The 13,552-nt window shown below is 44.6% G+C and overlaps 1 long non-coding RNA gene across 1 annotated transcript; it reads left to right on the forward strand.

Moving 5' to 3' along the window:
- The first annotated feature begins 105 nt into the window (after positions 1-105).
- LOC129537626 (uncharacterized) lies at positions 106-13,052 on the forward strand. The gene is made up of 2 exons (XR_008682065.2): positions 106-324; positions 12,616-13,052. It is a non-coding gene; the product is annotated as an uncharacterized LOC129537626 (long non-coding RNA).
- Positions 13,053-13,552: the final 500 nt, after the last annotated feature.

Below are 13,552 nucleotides of genomic sequence, written 5' to 3' on the forward strand. Positions count from 1 at the left end.
GGCTCATTTACATCCTGGGCCGGTCCGACCGGCTGGACAGCCCTTCCAAGGCCCGCCCGGCTGATTCACAGCGCGGGCCCCACCCGCCTGCACCGGCCTCGGATGCCGGCCAGCGCCCGGCCACCGACTCCTCTAGCCCACCCCATTCCAGGGATGCCCATTTTACAGATGGAAACTGAGGCCTAGAGGAGCTGCGATCGTCCAGGCTAGGGAGTGAGATGGGGGCCTGGTGCATGGTGTCCTGACCGGTGGGCGCATGGACAGGAAAGCCCCTGGGTGAAGGCTGGGAATCCAGTTCTTTCTATAGGGTGGGGAGATGCCACGGTGAGTGATGAAAGAGAGCTACCTGGAGGATCGGGGTGGGGGTTGGGGGGCTGACCTCGACCTACTGCGTGAGCGCAGGTAAATCACGTTTCCTGCTGCCCCGGCCTAGGATCCTTCTGTGCCCCACACTGAACAAGGCACTTTACTTGTGGGGTGTGGTTGGAGATGGCCTCTGTTCTCTTCTCTCAGAAAATCCGGGATAATAATTCTTGTCCCCTAAAGTCGTGAAAGTGAAGTGAAAGTCGCTCAGTCATGTCCAACTCTTTGTGACCTGATGGAGTGCAGCCAGCCAGGCTCCTCTGTCCATGGAATTTTCCAGGCAAGAGTACTGGAGTGGGTAGTCATTCCTTTTTCCAGGGGATCTTCCCTACCCAGGGATCAAACTCGGGTCTCCTGCACAGCAGGCAGAGTCTTTACCATGAGAGCCACCAGGGAAGCCCCGAGTTGTGGTGAAGTACAAAAAAGGGTGAGAAAGAGCTTTGAAAACCCTGCAGAGTATGTTTACAGAAAAAGTGCAGAGCTAGCAGGAGCACGTAACAGGAGCTGTCCTGTTCCTGGCTGCTGGTTACTGCGCCTCTTCAATGTACCAGTGTGACCTGAGTCCTCCTTTGTTTCATCCTCAGCATGTAGAAATGGGCTCAAGCAAGGGTGTCCAGGGGAAGTGGTGGAGTAGAGGGTCTCTTTGCTCGTATTCTCTAATGTGGCGGGGCTGTGGCTGCCTGCCTGTGCTCTGGCCCTCAGGCAGGCCTCTGGGAGGCACTTCTATGGTCTCCAGGCAGCATCAATTCACAGTCTGCACGCTGCACCCCACTGGTCAGTGGCCTTGAGGGCAGGAGCTGGCTTGATGCATCTAACACCAGCTATCCACTGACGCCTGTGCCTTGTGTGCGGGGCACACAATTTACAGATGACCAAGTCCATCTCCCAGGGACTGCCCTGGAGAGTGTGTGTGGTCACTGCAAAGCCAATGTCAAATCTCACTCGTGTGCATGTCTGTGGCTTCCCTATCTGTGTCAGGCAGTCCCCTTGACACTGAGCCCATTTGGAGCAGTCTGGAATGAGGCTGGGGACCCAGACGTTTTAAATGTCATTGCTTACAAACGAATAAAAGAAAGTTCTCTCTTTCTAACCTTAGAACAATACTGAGAGTTAAATATTATTACTCCGTTTTACAGATGAGAAAATTGAGGCCCAGAAAGGTAAAGTGGCTTTTCAGATAGCACACAGCGGGTATCAATGGTAGAACTGAGACTTGAATCCAGATCTATGTAACTCTGAAGGCTGCTTCTGAGTGAGGTGGGGGACGAGAGGGCATAGTCTCCAGGGAGTGGGCCTGCTCTCTGGGACCTCTGAGGAAGGAACCACACACCTTTTGCTCCTCTGATCCAGTTTCCTGGGCATGGCCTAGCCTTAGCCACCTGAAGTTATCACCACTTCTCTTCCTTATTGCCAAGTGGCCAAAGTCCATTCATCTGAGTTGACCAGCGTCCCTCGCCTATGCCCCACTCTTCTGCACACTGGCCTAGGTTTCTGGGGTTCTGGGAAGAAGCCTAGACTAGAGAACTAGCCCCCTGTGCTCCGCCAACTCACTATGACACTCTGGGAGCTCACTGTCCTTCTCCAAGCCTCAGTTTTCCTATCTGTCAAATGGAGATAGTGATAGCCTCCTCAGATTTCTGAGGGGTAAAACGATATGAGAGTGGGTTGAAATGTAGCCAGAGAAATACAAATAGAAATTCTCTGTCTTCCCTAGAGCGTTTAACAACCAGGTGTGGCCTAGTACATTCAAATTGGACTCTGGGTCCTCCCCATAGGGCTGCTCAGCTGGGAAGGGGTTCAGGCTTCCAGTCCCTGAGTGAGTCCTCTTCATCCTAGCAAGGCTTTTCCCTCCCTGGTTATTAGAACAATTCCACCTGTAAGTAGAATGATCACACACACACACCCTACCATATTCAGTTTACACACACACACACACACAAAAAGCCAAGTAATCAAGCTTGTCTGAGAGGAGGAGGTGGTTGAAGGGGACTTAGGCGTGTTTACAGTGACCAAGTCTATGTGGTATGAATGAGGGATTTGTTATTCTTTGTATTTTTCCCAGCTTTTACCTCTGTTTATTTTATTTATGTATTCATTTATTTTTAGACCATCCTGAGTTCATGTGGGATCTTAATTCCCCAATCAGGGATCAAACATCACCCCCCCACACACGCCCTCCCCACACTGGACGTGTGGAGTGCTAACCACTGGAGATTAAAAAAAAAAAAATTATTGTAGAAAACTTAGAGGAAAAACAGGAAAGTATAAAGAAAAAATTGGAGCTACTCATAACCCTCTCTGCCCCCACAGATAAACATGGTTCACATTTTGGTGGGTTTTTTCCTAAGTGCTTATGTAATTTTCTGATTCTCTGTGACTCCTGCCACCTGGCTCTACTCTGCCACCCCTTCTCATCGCCTTGGTCTGTTGCCCTCCGTGTCACCTACTTCTGTCTATCAAGGACTTGGGTTTCCAGATCTAGGTCTGGCAATCATTCCTCATGTCTTGCTCATCCATGTGAAGGACCTTCTAATACCCTCCCTTGACCTTCATCATGACCCCAGTTATTCTCTCCGGGTTCAGGTTTTGAATGGTCCCTTTTGAAATCCCAGCCTCGAGCATCCCACAAAAGCCTCCCTTGCGGCATACTCCCATGGCCTCGTACTCGGACCTCCCAGGGGCCACTGACCCATTCTGCTTTCTTCTGTTCAGTTAACCCCCTCCTGGCCTCTTCACACCAAACTTACATCACAAGGTTGAGCATCTAAAGGCCAGCTGTCCAAGTGAGAAATGAGAAGTATAGGGGACTTGGACTTGGACCAGGATGGTGGCTTTGAAGGTGGAGAGAAGAGGGGAGAATTACGATTTATGATTTAGATGCGTGTTATAATTTGAAAAGAACTGTTCTGAATCCACTCGCCCTAGTCCTTCTCCCAGTCACTCCTCCAGCTGCACGTGGACCACGCTTCATCTCTCATCCTCTTCGTTTCTGCCAACTCTTTCCCATCAGCCAATAAACATACCCAAGTCTCTTCTATCCTAAAAAAACACACATTCCCTTGGCTCCCTTTACATTTCTAGTTACTGCTTTTTAACTTTCTCTCCCCTCCTCTCCAAACTTCTGGAATGAATTACCTTGACATGCTGTTTCCGTCTTCTCGGCTCCCATCTCCTCCTCAGTCCACAGCTGTGCGATTCGGCCCTCCGCTGGAAGAGCCCTCATCCAGGTCCCCAGTGACCGCCGACCACGCCGCATCCGATGGCACACTTCAGTCCCTAAGGCGCCGCTCCCAGTCACTCTCTGCACACTCTTGCTGCCCGCCTCCTCCCTGGATTTCCTCCTGCCTCTGGCTGTTCCTTCTCGGTCTCCGTTTTGGACTTTTTGTCATCAGCTTTTGGTCATCCTTTCTGCTTCCTTTGTAGGTCCCATTGGTTATTTCATGTAGTCTCATGGCTCCCCTTTTATTTGATGATTCTCCCAGACTAGTCAGCTTCCTTGAGGATCAGACTTAAATATCCAGTGATGTTACCTCTCCACTTGGGTGTCCAGTCACCTCGTGCTGAACATGGACCAACATTGCCCCCAGACTGCTTCTTGTGTTTTCCATTTCAGTAGGTGGCATCACAATGTATGCAAGCCAAAAACCTGGGAGTCACTCTACGCTTTCCTCTCTTTCTGTGTAAGTCAGTTGTCCAGTCCTGCTGATTTACATCGTAGACACTTCTGTAACCAGTGCTTCCTCCTTGTCTCTGCTGCTACTGTCCTTGTCCATGCAGCATTTCTTCCCCCCAGCTGGTTTTTCATACTACTGAGTAATCTTCCTAAAGTATAAGTCAGATCATATCACTCTTCTTCCTCTTCTTTTTTAGGATTTGGAAAGATCCAGTCTGTTTTTTTTTTCTTGGTAGATTTTACTTATTTTATTTTTGGCTGTGCTGGGTCTTTGCTGCTGTTTGGGCTTTTTTTCTCTAGTCGTAGCAAGCGAGGGGCTACTCTCCATTTGTGGTGGGCGGGCTTCTCATTGCAGTGGCTTCTCGTTTCGAAGCATCGGCTCCAGCTTGCACGGGCTTCAGTGGTTGCAGCTCCCAGACTCTAGAGCACCGCTTCAGTAGTTGTGGCACACGGGCTCGGCATGTGGGATCCTCCCTGACCAGGGATCAAACCAGTGTCTCCTGCATTGGCAGGCAGATTCTTTACCACTGAGCTACCAGGGAAGCCTGATCATGTCACTCTTCTGCTTAAAATCAGTCACATAAAAGAAATTAATTAAGACAAATAAATGGAAAGACTTCCCACATTCATGTATTGTAAGCCTTAATATTATTAGGATAGCAGTTCTCTCCAAACTGATCTACAGATTCATTGCAATCTCTCTCAGAATCAAAGTTGCCGCTATTTTTTTTTTTTTGGCAGAAATTGACAAGCTGATCCTAAAACTCATATGGAAATGCAGAAGTCTAGAATAAGCCAAAATATCTTGAAAAAGAAACAAATTGGAGGAATCACATATTTCAATTTCAAATTTTACTATTATATAAAGCTAGAGTAATCAGCACAATGTAGTGCTGGCATTAGATATAATAATTCATGGAATAGAATTGAGAGGCCAAAAATAAAGATGCCAAAAATAAAACAGAAATAAAAATACACATGGTTGGCTAATTTTTAACAAGGGTACCAAGATGATTCAAGGTAGACAAAAATGTGTTTTCAACAAATAAAGCTGGGACAACTGTGTGTCCACGTACAGATAAAATCAGACTCTTACCGTGTACGACGTGCAAAAGTTAACTCAAAATGAATCAAAGACCTAAAGATCAGTGCTAAAACAACAAAACTCTTAGAAGAAAGCAGGCATAAGTCTTTGTGACCTTGGATTAAGAATGGTTTCTTAGATATGACACCAAAAGCACAAAGAAAGATAAGTTTGATTTCATCAAAATTCAAAACTTCTGTACTTCAAAGGACATTATCAAGAAAGCCAGCCCACTGACTGAAAGGAAATATTTGCAAAGCATATGACTGATAAGGGTCTAGCATCCAGCATACTATTAACATACTAAAGAACTATTAAGAACTCAACAGTAAAAACAGGCAACCGAAATGCAGGCAAGGGATTCAAAGAGACATTTCTCTAATGAAGGTTTGCGTGTGTATGTGTGCTTAGTGTCCGACTCTTTGTGACCCCATGATGAGCTCGCCAGGCTCCTCTGTCCCTGGGATTCTTCAGGCAAGAATACAGGAGTGGGTTGCCATTTCCTCCTCCAGTGAATATTCTGACCCAGGGATTGAACCTGTGTATCCTGCATTTGCAGGCAGATTCTTTGCCACTGAGCCACCTGAGAAGCCTAAATAGAAGGTGTACTGATGGCCAATAAGCACATGAAGATACTCATCATCATTGGTCAGTAGTAGAATTCAGATAAAATCTATAACAAGATAATTTAGGTCCTGGAGACACTGGAACCTTCAGGTACTGCTGGTGGGAATGTAAAATGGTCCAGGTATTTTGAAAAACCTACGTACGTACTCAAGAGACATAAAGACATATATTCACACAAAAAAATTGTACTTGAATGTTCAGAGCAGCTTTTCTCATAATTATAGCACTACATCCAGAATAAGAACCCACACTCTCTGCCTTCTTCCCTATTATCATAAATGAAGTCTTCTTGCTCCTTTCTTTTTTAAAAATATTTTATTTATTTATTTTATTTTTGTATGAGCTGAGTCTTTGTTGCTACACTTGAGCTTTCTCTAGTTGCAGAGAGTTGGGGCTATTCTCTAGTTGCAGAGGCCTTGCGTTGCGTGGGCCTATTGCGGTGGCTTCTCTTGCTGTGGAGCACAGGCTCTAGGGCGGGTGGGCTTCAGTAGCTAGGGCTCATGTGCTTAGTTGCCCTGTGGTATGTGGACTTTTCCCAGACCAGGGATCAAACCCAGGTCCCCTGCATTGGCAGGTGGGTTCTTCACCACTGGACCGTTAGGGAAGACCACTTTTGCTCCTTTCCAAGACTGAACTCTCTCCTTATCAATGGATCACTCCAATCAATGCCCAAACTGCTATGTATCTCCCTCTTAAAACAATACAAAGCAAAACCTTCCTGGACTCTACCTGCCCTCCAGTTACCACTCATTTTTCCACTCCCTTCCTACTTTTTCAAATTTCATCACTCTTCAACCCATTCATTCTCTGTGGGCTTCTAACTTCAGCACTCTACTGAACCTGCTCCTGCCGTGGACATGCATGTTTGCCATGTTGCCAAATCCAGCAGTCACTTTTCTGTTCTTGTCTTAGATGTCTCAGTAATAGTCAACCAAGGTCATTACAACATCTTGCTTAAAACATGCTTCTGTGACTCTGCACCCTTCAGATTTTCCTCCTACTGCTGTAGCTGTTCACTCTTCATCTCTTTTGTTTATATATGATTTTATTTATTTATTAATTTTGGGCTGTGTTGGGTTTTCATTGTTGCAAGGGCATTTCTCTAGTTACAGTGGGTGGGGGCAGTGCAGGCAGTGCACTGGCTTCTGATCGTGGTGGCTTCTCTTGTTCCGGAGTTTGGGCTCTAGGGTGTGCTGGCTTTAGTAATTGTGGCTCACTGGCTCTGGAGCACAGGCTCGACAGTTTTGGCGCAGGGGCTCAGTTGCTCCATGGCATGATCCTCCCTGACCAAGGATCAAACCCAGGTCTCCTGAATTGGCAGGCAGATTCTTTACCACTGAGCCACTGGGGAAGCCCTGGTCTTTTAGTTGATTTCCCTCTCCTGGATTCGGACCTCTAAGTCTAGTTTTCAACTCCCCATTCTAAGGTCAAATCCTTGACCTTGTCATTTTCAATTACCATACTAACTCTAAGACTTGCATTTCAGCACTCTGACACCCTTCTCCTATCTTTCCAGCTTTGTTGTTGTTGTTAAGTTGCTAAGTCATGTCTGACTCTTTGTGACGCCATGGACTGCAGTATACCAAGTTCCTCTGACCTCTATTATCTTCCAGAGTTTGTTCAAATTCACATCCATTGAGTTGGTGATGCTATCTATCCATCTCATGCTATGCCCTCTTCTTTCACCTTTAATCTTTTCCAGCATTAGGATCTTTTCCTGTGAGTTGGCTCTTCACATCAGGTGGTCAGAGTATTGGAGCTTCAGCATCAGTCCTTCCAGGGAATATTCAGAGTTGATTTCCTTTAGGATTAACTGGTTTGATGTCCTTGCTGTCCAAGGGACTCTCAAGAGTCTTCTCCAGCTCCACAGTTTGAAAACATCAATTCTTCGGCACTCAGCCTTCTTTGTGGTCCAACCCTCACATCTTTACATGACTACTGGAAAAACCATAGCTTTGTCTATGCAGACCTTTGCTGGCAAAGTGATTTCTCTGCTTTTTAGTATGCTGTCTAGGTTTGTATAGCTTTCTTTCCAATGAGCAAGCATCTTTTAATTTCAGAGCTGCAGTCACTGTCTGAAATCACATGGCCACGCCCTGTGGCACATGGATCTTAGTTCGCCAGCTAGGGATCAAACCTCCGAACCTTGCATTGGAATCACCAAGTCTTAACCACTGGAATGCCAGAGAAGTCCCTCTCTTTTTTTCTTTCAAGGTGCCAAAGTAGAGTTTCTCAGGATCTTTGCTATTACTCTGTCCTCAAATCTTCAGGGAGGTTTTCTCTATCTCACTTGTAAATCAATGCTGTCTAGTAGAAAGTTTTGCCATCGTGGAAATGCTCCGTATCTGTACTGTCAATATGGTGGCCACTGGGTTTCCCTGGTGGCTCAGCGGTAAAGAATCCTTGGGTCAAGAAGATTCCCTGGAAGAGAAAATGGCAATCCACTCCGATATGGTGGCCACTAACCACACATGGTTATCAAATACTTAAAATGTGGCTATTGTGACTGAGAAACTGAATTGTTTAATTTACTTAGTTAAAAAATTTAAATTTAAACAAGCAAGGGGATTTTTGGATACCATAGTTACCCATGAAGGTAATTTATCCCCAAGTCTCTTTCTGTTAAACTATCTAGTTTTCTTTTATTTTTGCCCTTAATTTTAATGGGAAATAATTGACATATATCACTAAATAAAGCTTAAGGACTACAGAGTTTTACTTTCTCCAAGGCACTTTTCTCTAGGTGAAATAACCTTATTATTTATTGATTTATTTTCTGCTCTTACTATTAGAATGTGGCCATATGAGAGCAGAGGCCTTGGGTATTTCATATAAAACTCACCATCCAAAATTCAGGGCCTGGGGACTTCCCTGGTGGTACAGTGGATAAGAATCCTCCTGTCCACAGTGGGGGAAGGAGAGAGTGGGGTGAATGGAGAAAGTAGCATTGACATAAATACACTACCATGTGTAAAATAGGGAGCTGGTGACAAGTTGCTGTATAACACAGGGAGCCCAGCCTGGTGTTCTGTGATTACCTAGAGGGGTGGGAGGCTCAAGAGGCAGGTGATATATATAATTGTGGCTAATTTGCATTGGTGTATTGCAGAAATCAACACAACATTGTAAGGCAATTTCCTCTCAATTTAAAATAAATTTTTTAAAAGAAAGGAATCCTCCTTTCCAATCCAGGGAACACTGGTTCAATCCCTAGTCCAGGAAGATCCCATGCGCTGTGGCGCAACTAAGCCAGGGTGCCCAACTACTAAGGTCCGTCCACCCTGGAGCCTGTGCTCCGCGACAAAGGAAAGAAACCACTGCAATGAGAGGCCCACCCACAGCCATGAAGAGTAGCCCCACTCTTTGCAACTAGAGAAAGTCTGTGCATAACAGCAAAGACCCCGCATAGCCAAAGATCAAAACAAACAAACAGCAGCAACAACAAAGAACTCAAGACCTGGGTTGGTGTCAGGGAAATGTAGGAGCATGATTTGTTGTTTTTCAGTTCTCAGTCATCTCTGACTCTTTGCAACCCCGTGGACTGCAGCACACCAGGCTTTCCCGTCCTTCACTATCTCCCTGAGCTTGCTCAAACTCATTTCCATTGAGTCAGTGATGCCATCCAACCGTCTCATCCTCTGTCACCCTCTTTTCTTCCTACCCTCAATCTTTCCCAGCATCAGGGCCTTTTCCAATGAATGGGCTCTTCACATCATGTGGCCAACGTATTGGAGCTTCAGCTTCAGCTTCAGTCCTTCCAATGAGTATTCAGGGTTGATTTTCTTTAGGATGGACTGGTTGGATCTCCATGCAGCCCAAGGGACTCTCCAGAGTCTTCTCCAGTACCACAGTCCGTACATGACTACTGGAAAAACCATAGCTTTGACTAGATGGACCGTTGTTGGCAAAGTGACGTCTCTGTTTTTTAATATGCTGTCATGATACATATTTGTTAACTGATGAATAAAGCATTAAGATTGTGGTTCTCCAAGCATGGCCTGCAAACCTCTGAGGATCCTCAGGACATTATTATGGGGTCTGTGAAGTCAAAACTATTTTTATAATAATTCTAAGATGTTATTTTGTGGTTTTGATGGTGGAAAAGCAATGGCAGGTCAAATAACTGGCCCCTTAGCACTAAACAAGGCAGGACTTCAGGCCACCCTTGTAGACATCGTATCCTGAACTGGCATGCACGCACAGCAACAGAAGTAAATATACCAGATTCACTTAAGAATGACTTGATGAAGCAGTAAAAATTATTAACTTTATTAACTCTCCACCCTTGAGTATATTTCTTTTAAATATTTTGACAGAATGGGAAGAATTCTGCTGTCTGCCTAAGTACCATGGTTGTCTCCAGGAAAAGCACTTGTGCAATTGTTTGAGTTGCAAGCTGAACTAGCTGCTTTTCTTCATGAGCACCATTTCTACTTGAGAGAAGGATTGAAAGACATACTATGGTTATGCAAATGTAGTTTTTTGCAGACATTTTCTCTAAAATGAAGGAAGAGAGCTGTCAATTCAAGAGGAAAAAATTGACAATATTTGCTGTCAAAGAAGAAAGTTGAGCTTTTGAGTGAAAATTAGATTTTTGGAAAATTTGTATCCACTGCTGTGAGTTTAGCAGCTTCCCAATACTTAAAGACTTTCAGTGGTGACACTAACATATATGATATTTTTATGTTGTAAAACGAAATGTGTCAACATTTGGAAGATCTGTGTAACTTAGTGAACCAATACTTTGCAGGTGACTAACATGTGATGGTACAAAATCATGCACAAGTAAAGAATGAATTCAAAGTGCAAGACAGACCAATGTTTTGGGGTTTTTTGCCCATTTTCAAATTTATTTAAAATTTTTTGGCCATGCTGGGTCTTCTTTGTGAAGGGAGGGCTCTCTCTAGTTGTAGTGAGCTGGGGGGCTTGCTCGTTGGGTGTGGTGCATGGACTTCTTGTTGCCATGACAGCTCAAGTTGCAGAACACAGGCCCTAGGGTGTACAAGCTTCAGTAGTTGCGGTACATGGGCTTAGTTGTTCCCTGGCATTAGGGATCTTCCCAGACCAGGGACTGAACCCGTATCCCCTGCATTGGCTGAAGAATTCTTAACCACCAGGCCACCAGGGAAGTCCCAGACCAATGTAATGAAAAGTTGACCAATAATGGTTTCAGATTCCACATGGAAACTAAATTTTACAAAACTGTCATTTGTCAAGTTTAGGTATAGAATCAAGGAGGAATATTCACAATTATCTGAATATCCTTTTAATATACTCCTCCTTTTTCCAGTTACATACCCGTGTGAGGCTGAATTTTATTTATTTTTTAACATTCATAGCAGCTTTATTTGTAAAACTCCAAACTGAAAACACAAATGTGCTCAGTCACTCAGTTGTGTCCAACTCTTTGAGATCCCATGGACTGTAACCCACCAGGCTCCTCTGTCCATGGAATTTTCCAGGCAAAAATACTGGAGTGGGTTGCCATTTTTTTACTCAAGGGAATCTTCCTGACCCCAGAGTTGAGCCCACATCTCCTGCATTGGCAGGCATATTCTTTACCACTGAGCTACCTGGGAAGCTCAAACAGCCTCTAACAAACGAATAGACAAGCAAACGAGGTTGAATATTTTTTATATACTTCCACCAAAACAACACAGCTCAATATATTGAATAAAGAAGCAGATATGGGAATTCTAACTGCCTTTTATTAAGTCAGACATTAAAGAGATTTGCAAAAATGTCAAACAATGTCATTCATTTCACTCATCTTTTTGATTTGCAAAATGTAATTACTTTTCATCAAAAAGGGTATTATTTATGTTAACATTGAGGGGTTTATTATTGTCAGGTAAATAATTTTACTGCTGCTGCTGCTGCTAAGTCACTTCAGTCGTGTCCGACTCTGTGTGACCCCATAGACGGAAGCCCACCAGGCTCCCCCGTCCCTGGGATTCTCCAGGCAAGAACACTGGAGTGGGTTGCCATAAGCAATAAATCTGATCAGTCTCTAACACCTTGGTACATTGACGAAGGGGTAAGGAAGCCATTATAAATAAACAATCTCATTTTGAACAGAAGAGGAGGGGCAACGACACCTACTGGTCTGTAGTGTGTATTGGGTGTGGCAACCTGCAGATTAAGAGCAGCCAGAATCCCCTGCCTTGGTAGAATGAGGCAGACTGGGTGCTCTGCCATGCTGAGAGATCTCTTAGCTAACATAACTGTGGACACATCTCACGAGGATTTTGAGCATTTCTGGTATTGTTTGGAGCCAAGACACTGCCTTGGGGATTGATCAATTACAAGATTCCATGTGACAATGAAATGTAGCCGGACACTATGTTCCTTCCCCCACAGCCTCCATCTGCCTTTTGTCTGTAGAAAAACTTTGGCCCAAGAATGAGTTTAATATAACTACAGAAAAATTAATAAACATAATCAAATAAAACCAATGAATTAAAATAAGTAAGTACAAATTGGGCTTTCCTTGTGGCTAAGTTGGTAAAGAATCGCCTGCCATGCGGGAGACCTGGGTTTGATCCCTGGGTTGGGAAGACCCCCTGGAGGAGGGAAAGGCTACCCATTCTAGTATTCTTGCTTGGAGAATCCCCATGAACAAAGGAGCCTGGCAGGCCACAGTCCATGGGGTCGCAAAGAGTCAGACACAAAAATAAAACTATATATGATCTAAATTTTTTAGAAAAGGAGTAAGTTTAATCAGAGAAGTGAGAAAATGAAAGAAAGGAAAACCTTCAAAGGAGACCAGATAATAATAGTTTAGTCATTAAGCAAAGTCAAGGAACTTTATTCCTTCTCAAGGACTGTAGATAAAATTCTGAGCCATATCCTGTGAACTGTCTTGTAGATAGTGAGACTCCCACCAGGTGGAAGAAGTTAACTACATGATGCCCAGACTGCAGCCATGACATAAAGCTGCCACAACACCGAGATTTGGCGTTAAGAAACAGGAAAGAAAAGAGAGCCTGGAACTGAAGATTGCTAAGAGTTGGACACAACTGAGTGACTTCACTTGCACTTTTCCCTTTCATGCCCTGGAGAAGGAACTGAAGATTAGTTTTACTTAAAACAATCAAATTGATGCTGGTCAGACCACTACGTGACCAATTTCAAGAGGACTGTCAGAGCTGACTGTACTGTTTCTACATGTAGCCCCTCCCTCCATCTATAAAAGCTTTTGCCCCCTGATTGTCAGTGGGGTGGATTCTGCCTTTGGACAGGCATCTGCCGTCCCCCTCCCTCCATTGTTGGCATTGCTGGAAATAAAGTAAACTTTCCTTTCCACCAACCTTACCTCTTTATTGGCTTCTGAGCAGTGAGCAATTAAACCCTACTTTCAGTTATATCAGGACTGGGGTTTCTCTCACAGAACCACTCCTTTAAAAGATGTATAAGTTTTCTGGCTATTCGCATTTGGATAATTCCATGGGTTAATAACCAAGTCAGAAGAATGATGAGGGACTTTCCTGGTGGTCCAGTGACTAACACAATGTGTTCCCAATGCAGGGGGCCGGGGTTTGCTCCCTGGTCAGGCAACTAGATCTCACATGCCATAACTAAGAGTTTGCATGCCACAACTAAGATTCTGCATGGCACTATGACCCAGCAAACAGCCAAATAAATAATTTCTTAAAAGAATGATAAACCATGGCCCCTGAATCTAGACTTTGATCTTGGTATACATAGTCTTAGCAACAGGACCTCCCAGTTCTCGGCTCAGAGACTCCAGCTTCACCTCTGCCTTGGAGCCATTGTGAGCACCTGGCATGGGCCTTGGCACAGCT

Source organism: Moschus berezovskii, chromosome 2 (genome assembly GCF_049115385.1).
Source record: "Moschus berezovskii isolate FMDL1 chromosome 2, NW_MosBer_1.0, whole genome shotgun sequence".
In the NCBI taxonomy this organism is placed as follows: Eukaryota; Metazoa; Chordata; class Mammalia; order Artiodactyla; family Moschidae; genus Moschus; species Moschus berezovskii.